Source organism: Marmota marmota, unplaced genomic scaffold, assembly GCF_001458135.2.
Source record: "Marmota marmota marmota unplaced genomic scaffold, marMar, whole genome shotgun sequence".
In the NCBI taxonomy this organism is placed as follows: Eukaryota; Metazoa; Chordata; class Mammalia; order Rodentia; family Sciuridae; genus Marmota; species Marmota marmota.
In genome coordinates, this window is record NW_025999977.1 from 55,901,179 (window position 1) to 55,910,509 (window position 9,331).

General features: G+C 42.2%; 1 long non-coding RNA gene across 1 annotated transcript; it reads left to right on the forward strand.

Annotated features, from left to right (window-relative positions):
• Positions 1–1,637: 1,637 nt before the first annotated feature.
• LOC107137523 lies at positions 1,638–8,787 on the forward strand. Its single transcript, XR_001502902.2, has 3 exons — positions 1,638–1,753; positions 6,998–7,315; positions 8,148–8,787. It is a non-coding gene; the product is annotated as an uncharacterized LOC107137523 (long non-coding RNA).
• Positions 8,788–9,331: the final 544 nt, after the last annotated feature.

Below are 9,331 nucleotides of genomic sequence, written 5' to 3' on the forward strand. Positions count from 1 at the left end.
CCCAGAGTGGAGAGCAGTGTGGACGGCTACCATCCATCTCCACAGCCTCCACTTACCGTCCATTCCTTTGGGCTCTCCCTCCTTCAAACACAGCAAGCTCTTTCTCATCTCAGGCCCAGATTCTTTGCCTCCCTACGGTTCATCTTCCAGAAGCAGCTCAGGCATTCCTTCCTCAAAAAGGACCCCTCTGTCCCCTAAGTCCAAACTAGGCTTCTGTTGTTCTCTCTCCCAGCACTGCTCTCTTTTTTTAAAAAAAAAAATATATATTTTAGTTGTCGTCAGACACGATGCATTTATTTTATTTATTTATTTTTATGTGGTTCTGAGGATCCAACCCAGAGCCTCATGCCTGCTAGGCAAGTACTCTACCACTGAGCCACAACCCCAGCCCTACAGCACTGTTCTTTTTCTTCACAACATTTATCACAATTTGTAGTAATGTATTCATTTTTTATTTCTATCTGAAATGTCTCTCTTCCCCTCTGCTCAAACCTCTCTGATGTCAAGGCTATAAAAATCATCTATTTATTTTTGCTTACTATTATATTCCTAGTAGTAGTAAGAAGTGGATAAATATTATTGAATGAGTAAATTATTTGCATGATCTCTAGCAATTCATTTAACCAAATTTATATGATTGCTTCCTATCTTACAGACTGTTATTGAGTCATCATTGGGCAGCTGTCATCAAGAAAATGACATGGATTGATTATTGTCATATAAGCTTGCCCTCATCGCTACCTGAAGAGTAAATTGTAGCAAGACACGAAGAGGGGAGGAATCTTGGATGGAGGTATGAAGAGTGATGTCAGTAGGTAATAGCACATGCTTTGGTAGAGGGTCAATTAAATTTGGTCATAACTTTGATTTGGGGCTAAATAAAAGGGAGTAATTGAGGATGCAGAAGACAGACTTGAACAACTGAGTGGCCATGCTTATTAACAAGGACAATATGGGGATCAGTACGTCTGAATAGGACATGTGAAGTGACTTCAAGACACAAGGATGAGTCAAGGCAGGACTCTGGCGCTCTCTCATCCTGACTCGAGCACACGCTGCCTGCGTGAACTCTCCAATCCCAACTTACATCTCTGTGGCCACCCTGGTGTTTTGTTTTGTTTTTTCCAAATTTGTTCGCCAAAAGAAATTCCTTCTCCCCATGATCATTACCGGGTGGTCCCTTCATGGCATTCTTCTTCGTTGGCATGGGCTCTCTTCTCCACAGAGCAGCCTTCCTGGACCGCTCCATCCCAGGTGTCTGAGGTTCTGGGTGGTTTCCAGAGCAGCTCCCGGACACCTGAGCTCCCTGCATGCCACTTCTTTACTCATTTCTTGTTTATCTCCTTAAATAACATCCCCACGAGAGGTAGGTGCTCAGTGGTGCTTGTTGACTATGCGGATAAGCAAAGGCATGCTCTATAGACACCTGAGAGAAGGACGACCTTCCCAGGAAGCAGGTAGGCTGCCGCCCTGGGAGGAGACTGCGGAAACCAGGGCACATTCTGACAGATGCAGGAGCAATGAACCAGACCATCTCTGATTTATTTTGCAGCAGATGTTCTTTCTGTTCTCTGACCTCTGTCCTGGGGACAGCAATTTCGAAAATGAAGGGGTGGCAGCACATGATTATGCCACATACAGTTATTTAACTGAAATGATCTCATTTCGTAACAGAGATTGCAAACCAGGAGACAGCCTGTGTGGCAGTGGCCGCTGTCCTCCTCCGCTCCTCACCTGGACCCTGGCGCTATGGGTAATTATCCTTGTTAATCTCTCGGCTTCTCCCTCCTCACTCCCCTGTCCCTGGTGCTTTCAAGACTTCTCATCTTCCCCCCACAATAGTTAAATTTTGATTGTCCCCTTCTGCACAGCTCATTGTGTTATGTGTAACTTTGACTTCAGGGCTCCTGCTAAAAGCTGTGCAAAGGGACAGTGTCAGTTTCAGAATCTGTCTCTCCCACTGTCCACCTGAATGCTTCAGTCCCGGAAGGCGTGTGTCCTGCTCCGATCTCCTCTGCCTGGACATTCTGGGAATGGATTTGTAGAGTTAGATGCGCTTCTTTCCACCCCTCCCATGGTTTCTGCTTTCTGAGTCACACTCTACCCTTCCATTATTTCTTATCTTTCCTCACAAAGCCTCCCTGGCCTCGCAGCTAGTCCAGAGAAGCAAGAATCACCAGCTTCAGCAATTGTGAATTTTAATCACAATCACAGATTTTCTTTCAATGTATTCAAAGAGGTCCAAGCACATGGTATCAAGGAGCTCTGTGATGTCTGCCACAGAGACAGCAGGTAGCCCCACCTCTCCCACCTCCATGCCCACCACTCAGAGGTGGCTCCTGCCACCTCTTCCGGGTGGTTTGTCCTGTGGTCACCATGCATTTCTATAGAGCATCCACATGCTCTGTTTCTTGGGTTTCCTTGGTGGACAGTATCTGATGAGTCCTGAAGTGTAAGGTGCAGATGTGGCTTCTCACACCTCTCACCTGCTGCTGCCACACAGAGGCACGTGAGCACACACAGACACACGTCCACTTTCCCTTTCCCAAAGCAGCGCCAACTTCCATCCATCATGACAATCAGTTTCTTTCTTGTCGACTTTTCTCCCTGGAATTAATGCTGTGTCTCTTTATATCCATTTAGATTTCTAAGGAGTCATAATCAATGCACCCACTGCCTCCCTAATAGAAGGAAAAGTCTGCTCTTCACATGCTGGGTTATTTTTTTTTTTTCTTGCAGACATCTATCGGGAGTTTTCTGTCTCCCCCCTCTAATGAGCTGGGCCCCTGTGGAGCTGTTCCCATGGGAGTTTCCTTTACAGCCAGCCTGGGAATTAGCTTATTCACATGTTTTTGTCTTCTGGGTTAGATGTATCTTTCCTGGAATCCATCTCTTCCTCTTTCTCAATGTAATTCCGCATTTACTGGAGTTCATCTTCTAACACAGATTCCAGAGGAAGTAAATCTTGAGACCTTGCTCATCTGAAGGCATTATTCTACCCCTTTACTTAGCTGAGGGTTTGGGTGCAAATTAGATACAGGTGAAAAGTAACTCTGCTGAGTTTTGAAGATGTTGCTCACAGTCTCATTTCATTAGTTGCCTTCGCAAAGCCCGTTCCTGTGGCTTTTTGCTAAGTAGCAAACTCACAGATCCTGGTACTTAAAGGATGACTTATCACCTCTCATGAGGCTCCTGTGGGCTGACACCCTCCAGCTGGAGGCACATGAGCCATCCCTCATGCTGGCACCCAGCGGGGCATAGCTGCAGACGGGGCTCAGCGGGTGTCTGGGTCTCGTTCCTGGGTCTTCATTTCCAAGGGCTTGTTTGCATGTGGCTTCCTCGAACAGGATCAGCTGTGTCCAGGATGGTAAGATCCCAATCACAGTAGCAGGTTAGTGGTCATTTTCTGGCCTCATATTTGCTCATGCCATTGGCCAGAACAAGCTCCATGGCTGACCCCAGAGACAGTTTGAGAGATGGTCAATCAGAACATGGGTCATGGGAGATGTGCACATCTAGTGGCTTTAATATAATGACGGACACTCCCGTCTCTGGCCGCATCAATACATGAACCTCCACTTGCAAACACACTCAGGTCTTAACAAGACCCCTAAGACCTCATCAGACCACAACAGAGAGCTCCAAGTTCATATCTCATGATCTAATCAGACACAGATATAGATTAGGTTGTGGATGCCTCTCTCCTTAATCCAGAGATGAGTGAACTAAAGGTCATTATCTGTTTCTATATGTGGCAGTGAGAGGACCAGGACAGCTAGAGCAGACACTCCTATTATAAAGGGGAGGGGACATGATGCACATAGAGGTCACCGGTCCATGGCAGTTTAGAAAGCCAGGTGATCACTTGTTGGTAAAAGGACCGTGTTCAGCTGGGCCCAGGAAATCCTCTTGCTTAGGCCCAGTTCTGTTCCTTAGAACACAACTGTAGTTCTCTAATTCAGGGCTTTACATGTTTCTTTGTTCCACCCTCTGGAAATTTTCTTTCCAAAACATCACCCCCGCCCCTTAGAAATAGGCCATGTTGTCCCCTGAGCTGCGTTCCTGCCTCCTGACCACTGCAGGAAGTTGAGAGCCCCACCAGTCACTTTTCTTTTTGAATGACATCTGCCCCCTGTTAGCCCAAACGGACACAGCCCCTTCTGCAAACCCAACTGACAGTCACCCTCCATTTCAAAAGCCACCCTCATGATTCCTTTTGAGAGAACCACAGGCCAAGTGCCCAGCCACAGGGAGGTGACACGCACGAGTCCTCTTAGAGGTGCTCCTTTCTAGCCCAGGCAACATGCTCAGCGGAGTTCTTCCAGGGTCTTCACACAGGATCTGTGACCACATCCTTATTTTCCTCTTTTCCCTGAGGCCATTTCTTACTTTGAGAGTCTTTTGCCAGCTAGAGAGCCTAGAAATGTAACAGTTTTATTTTCCAACCCAATAAGTCTGGATTGGAAATTCTGCTTGCATAGTGAGTAGATCTTTCTTTAGCTCACTTTCATCCTCCCATATCTAATCATATGGAGCTAACAGAAGCCAATTGGCACTTTCCATATTCTGCCTAGAAACCTTATCTGCATACCTAGGTTAATTTGGTTCATTTTCTATCTTCTGCAGTCTCGCCACTTGTTCTTACTATAAAACACGGGTCGCCATCTTTTAAGCCCCTGGTACTGGTTTTATCGCTGCCTTCCAGCCCCCAGTAATGAGCTCCTCAGTGCCCTGGCAGCCTCTGCAGCTGCACCTTCCTGAAGCCAGTGCCACATGCTCCAGGGCTTTGTCACAGCCCGCCCTATTTCCAGACCACTTTCTGCTCTAGCCCTCTATTGCTGCAAAACAAAGCACCCCAGAATGGGATGATGCAAAGCACCGCACAGATCTGAGAAATCCGTATTACCACTGTTATTTCAGAGGACATTCAATCCCAAGATATAAAAAGTGCTCTGCTTTGTGTGCCTGGTAGAAAAGAGAGTGAGCACAAAACTATTAACATCGCTCACTGGTTTTGGATTGTGAACTTGAGAGTCCAATTAGACGCTTTCAGTGTCTTCCCTCTCAAACAAAAGGCAGGCTGCAGCACAACTGAGGAAATGGAATCCATTGAAGACGTGTTCCTAATTAGCGGATTGAGACTGCATTTCCTGGAGACTCCGCAAAGGTGATGATTTTGCCTTTGCTCCTGTCAGTGGATTTCAGCAACAAATATCAGGCAGGGACCTGGAAGCAATGGTGCCAGTGTCTTTCCTGCCACCATTGCTGTGTGACCTCAGGCAGGTGGTCTGGAGGGTGTGCTCTTTGTCAGGGGCAAGGTCATGCCATCTGCTCTTCATCGTCTCTCCTAACCTTATCCACAACAACAGAATCATGCAAGCCTTTAAACACGTCTCAGCTTGTGTGTGCATCTACCTAAAAATTTCATTTTACTCTCGGAGCAGTTGTGTACAGACAAGATGGACAGACGCCATGCTTCTGGACATATTCTGAGTGACTACTTGAAAATCTCTCCAAAGACATGAAAGCAGAAAGCACACTTTCTGCTGACAAAGGAACTCAACTCTGCAAATTGCCAGTGCAGTTTATTTTTGAGTAGGTTGATTATTACTAGATGATGGTGATGGTGGCTTATCAGACAGGAGACTCGAACTCAGGAGGTCTCTATGACCTTATTAGAGAGAACATCACTTAACAACAAACACAACAGCAGAGTTCTCTTTCTGGAGTGACTATTTGAAACATTATGATCTTGATCAAAGTAACTTAATTATACTGGGCTTTACCTTTTCAATCTACTAAAGAGTAAAAGAGCTGTATATTGTTATATATTATGTATATATTGTATATTATAGGCTGGTGTTAAAATTTGAGAACTGATTTTATTTATAAATTTAATTCTTTTTATTAAAATTTCTTAAATGTAAAACAAGAATAAATGTAAGGGGAGTGTTTTTATTCCATATTATACCAAATTATTTTGAAAAATCAGTAGATATTAGTATTATTGGCTAAATATATTTATAATATTTTACATATATAATGTAATAAATTTCATTATATTAGTAAAATATATGGTAAACATATAGTAATACAATATTTTAGCTAATATATAAAACTACATTAATATAATAATTGATATAGTAATAAAATATATAGTATTAGAATATCTTATACATTAATATACAATGTAACAACACATTGATTTATTATATTAATGTGATATATAATCATATATAGTTACATTTAATATTATATTAAATAGTTTATATGTTATGAAGGTGTATCTCTATATAGACAGATAATTGTATCTTTAAAAATATATTAAGTGGTCAGGCACGGTGGTGCACACCTGTAATTCCAGAAGCTCAGGACACTGAGATAGGAGGATAGTGAGTTCAAAACCAACCTCAGCAAAAGTGAGGCACTAAGCAACTCCGTGAGACCCTGTCTCAAAATAAAATACAAACTAGGCTGGGGATGTGGCTCAGTGGTCGAGCATCCCTGAGTTCAATCCATAACCCCCTGAAAAAAATATATATATTACATGGTAAATATTCTGCAATTTAATGATTAATTATATCAAATTTGACTTTAAATACAGACATAATAGCTAAATTCAAAGTACCCATATTTTCTTTATTTCTGTTGTTTCTTATTTAATTGCAATCCTTTCTATTATTCATTTATATATTTAAATTTTTTAAAATAACAAGTGTAATAGTTTTCATATACAAATTACTACCTACATGTTTGACTACTTTGGTGGAATAGATACCTGGAAGTTTCTGGAATTACTGGGCTGAAGTTATGAATTTGATACAAATTGAAGATTCATTTTAAGGATAGTTTATAAATTTGCACCAATTTGTGCCTTTTCCAGTTAAGTGAAAGAATTATTTTCCCAGGGCATGCTCTCTAACATGAAGTAAGATGTTGCCAAAGATATTTTTAATTTGTATTGCAAAACAGTCCTTTCTTACTTTAATTTGCACAGATAATCATCATAGGACTGCACCATCCGAAGCAGGAGCCAGTGTCTACACGAGTCACACTTAACTTCACTAAAATGAAATAAAATACAAGTCAGACCTTGACTGCACTAGCCACACTTCACATGCTCACAGGTCATATTTGGTGACCCGAACACCAAGCAAAACAGAAGGGGACATTTCCATTGCTGAAAACTGTGTGCTACCAGAGAGCCCGGGCTGCACCTTTACGCTCTCGTCAGCTAGTTATGATCATCCACTTTCAACCACAAAGCACAGATGGACACACCACTCAATTCTGCTCAAAGACTGAAAATAAAAAGGTAATTCATCAGCTTGTCTGAATTGTCAGGACAGATGTGGCTTCCAGGCAGGGTCTAGGGGACCGTTTCACAGCACGCTTCTTTCCCTTCTCCTGTGATATCAGCAACTCATTTTTAATTTAATCTTTGCATTTTCTTCCCACCTCTATTTTTGTTGGCAAGAATGACAGCTTGTGGGGTGCCTCGTCCTCACAGTCACTTCTCCCATTAGGTAGTTCACTGGACTTACTTTAATCCATAAAGTCATTAGAGAAGAAATTCAGGGTTTATTATAGAAGTTGTGCAATTATGCAATTTTCATGTTCCAAACAGTATCGCTCTGTGTGTGAATGTTTATTTTACAGATCATAGAAATATTTTTGTTTGTTTTCATGTTTTTATATATATCTTTTTAAAATTTTATTTGTTTTAATTAGTTATGCATAAATTTACAGCTAGGTAGTTCATTTTTCTGCTCTTCTTCTGCTTCCATCTCCTCCCAGTCATCCCTGGGTGAGGGTTTCCCAGGCTCCGGAGTGAGTGGTGAAAAGGCAGCTGGGGGTGGACTGAGGGCCCCCGGTCACTTCTGTCCCTTTCCCCCTTTCTTTTCACTCTGATCCTCTCTTGGCTGACCTGAGAAGGCAAGGGTTGTTCAGAATCCTGGTTGGCCTTTCTCTGTCTCGGGCTGTCAGCATCCACAGTGTCCACGCTTCAGGCCGTGGCCAGAGGGGCTGCAGGGCTGGGATGTCTGTAGTCAGACCCCCTGCAGAGTGTCTTGATGCCAGCCTTCCCTCCAGGGCTCGGCTGAGCTCTCTTCTTTTTTTTTAATTTTTTTTTAATGTTTATTTTTTAGTTTTCAGCGGACACAACATCTTTGTTTGTATGTGGTGCTGAGGATCGAACCCGGGCCGCGCGCATGCGCCATCTTCCCACGATGGCTCACTATTGGTTGTTCAGTCTACACTGGCTGAAACCACGTGTGCATCACTGCTTACCAGGACCTGCTCCAGAGCCTGCAGCAGCACTGACATCTCCACGCTCCTTCCAGCAAACCCCACACACTGCATCCTGATGCTTCTGGACTAGATTGCTTCTCAAATGTCTCCAAATTCACTTTCACTTTCAAGGAACCAAAACATGACACTCACATGATACGGTGCTTGTTCTAAAACATAATTCAGAATTATGATCAGTAGACATGTCAAAGACAAGATCTTGGATAGATATTAAATTAATGATGAGTGAATGTGCTGTTGCATGTCTTAAAGTGGCATCATATTGAACTCAATGACCTAGTATAACTCCCAGTGTAAAATTGTTGTTTTTACATGTTGCCTTTTCAAATTTTGATTGATTGCAGTGTTTTGAAAGTTTGTAAAATGAATTGGGTAACAGTCCATGAGCGTGTACTGCAGAACTTATTAAATATTATGGAATCTATCCTTTTTTTAATGTTGAAAAATAATAAATCCCTAGTATCATTCTTATTAGCATTCTACTCATTCTTGCTACTATTTTTGAAAGCCTAAAAGTATTCAGAAAATTATCCATCCAACACAAGCAACATCTAAGCCTGATGGGGCTGCCTCTCGGACTCTGCGCTTCCCGGTCTAGCAGTGCATGGATCTCATGGCTTCAGTGTTTTTTGCACTTATGTGCTACAGTCTGTTCTTACAATTTCTTAGCCATTTGTTATTTTCTATATTTTGATTAGTTTTATTAGTTTTGAGTTTATTTTTGTATTATTTGGAGTAATCTTATTTCTCAAATAAATGTCCATTTTATATCTATATTTTTTATATCTGTGTTGAACGGGGTACTTTAATGTAAGACTTTAATGCTGTATGTAACTAGCAGCACACTGTTCTATCTGTTGTAATAAGAGGTATCTTATTTTTATTTGTTTTTTCTTTATTCAGTTTACACATTCCTTTTGCTCTCATCAGGTAGAATTTTGTAGCTATCTGCCGTGTTTCTCACCCTTGATTGGAAAAGCCACCTTTCCAAGCATGGTAGTCACCCTAGGATTAATATTCT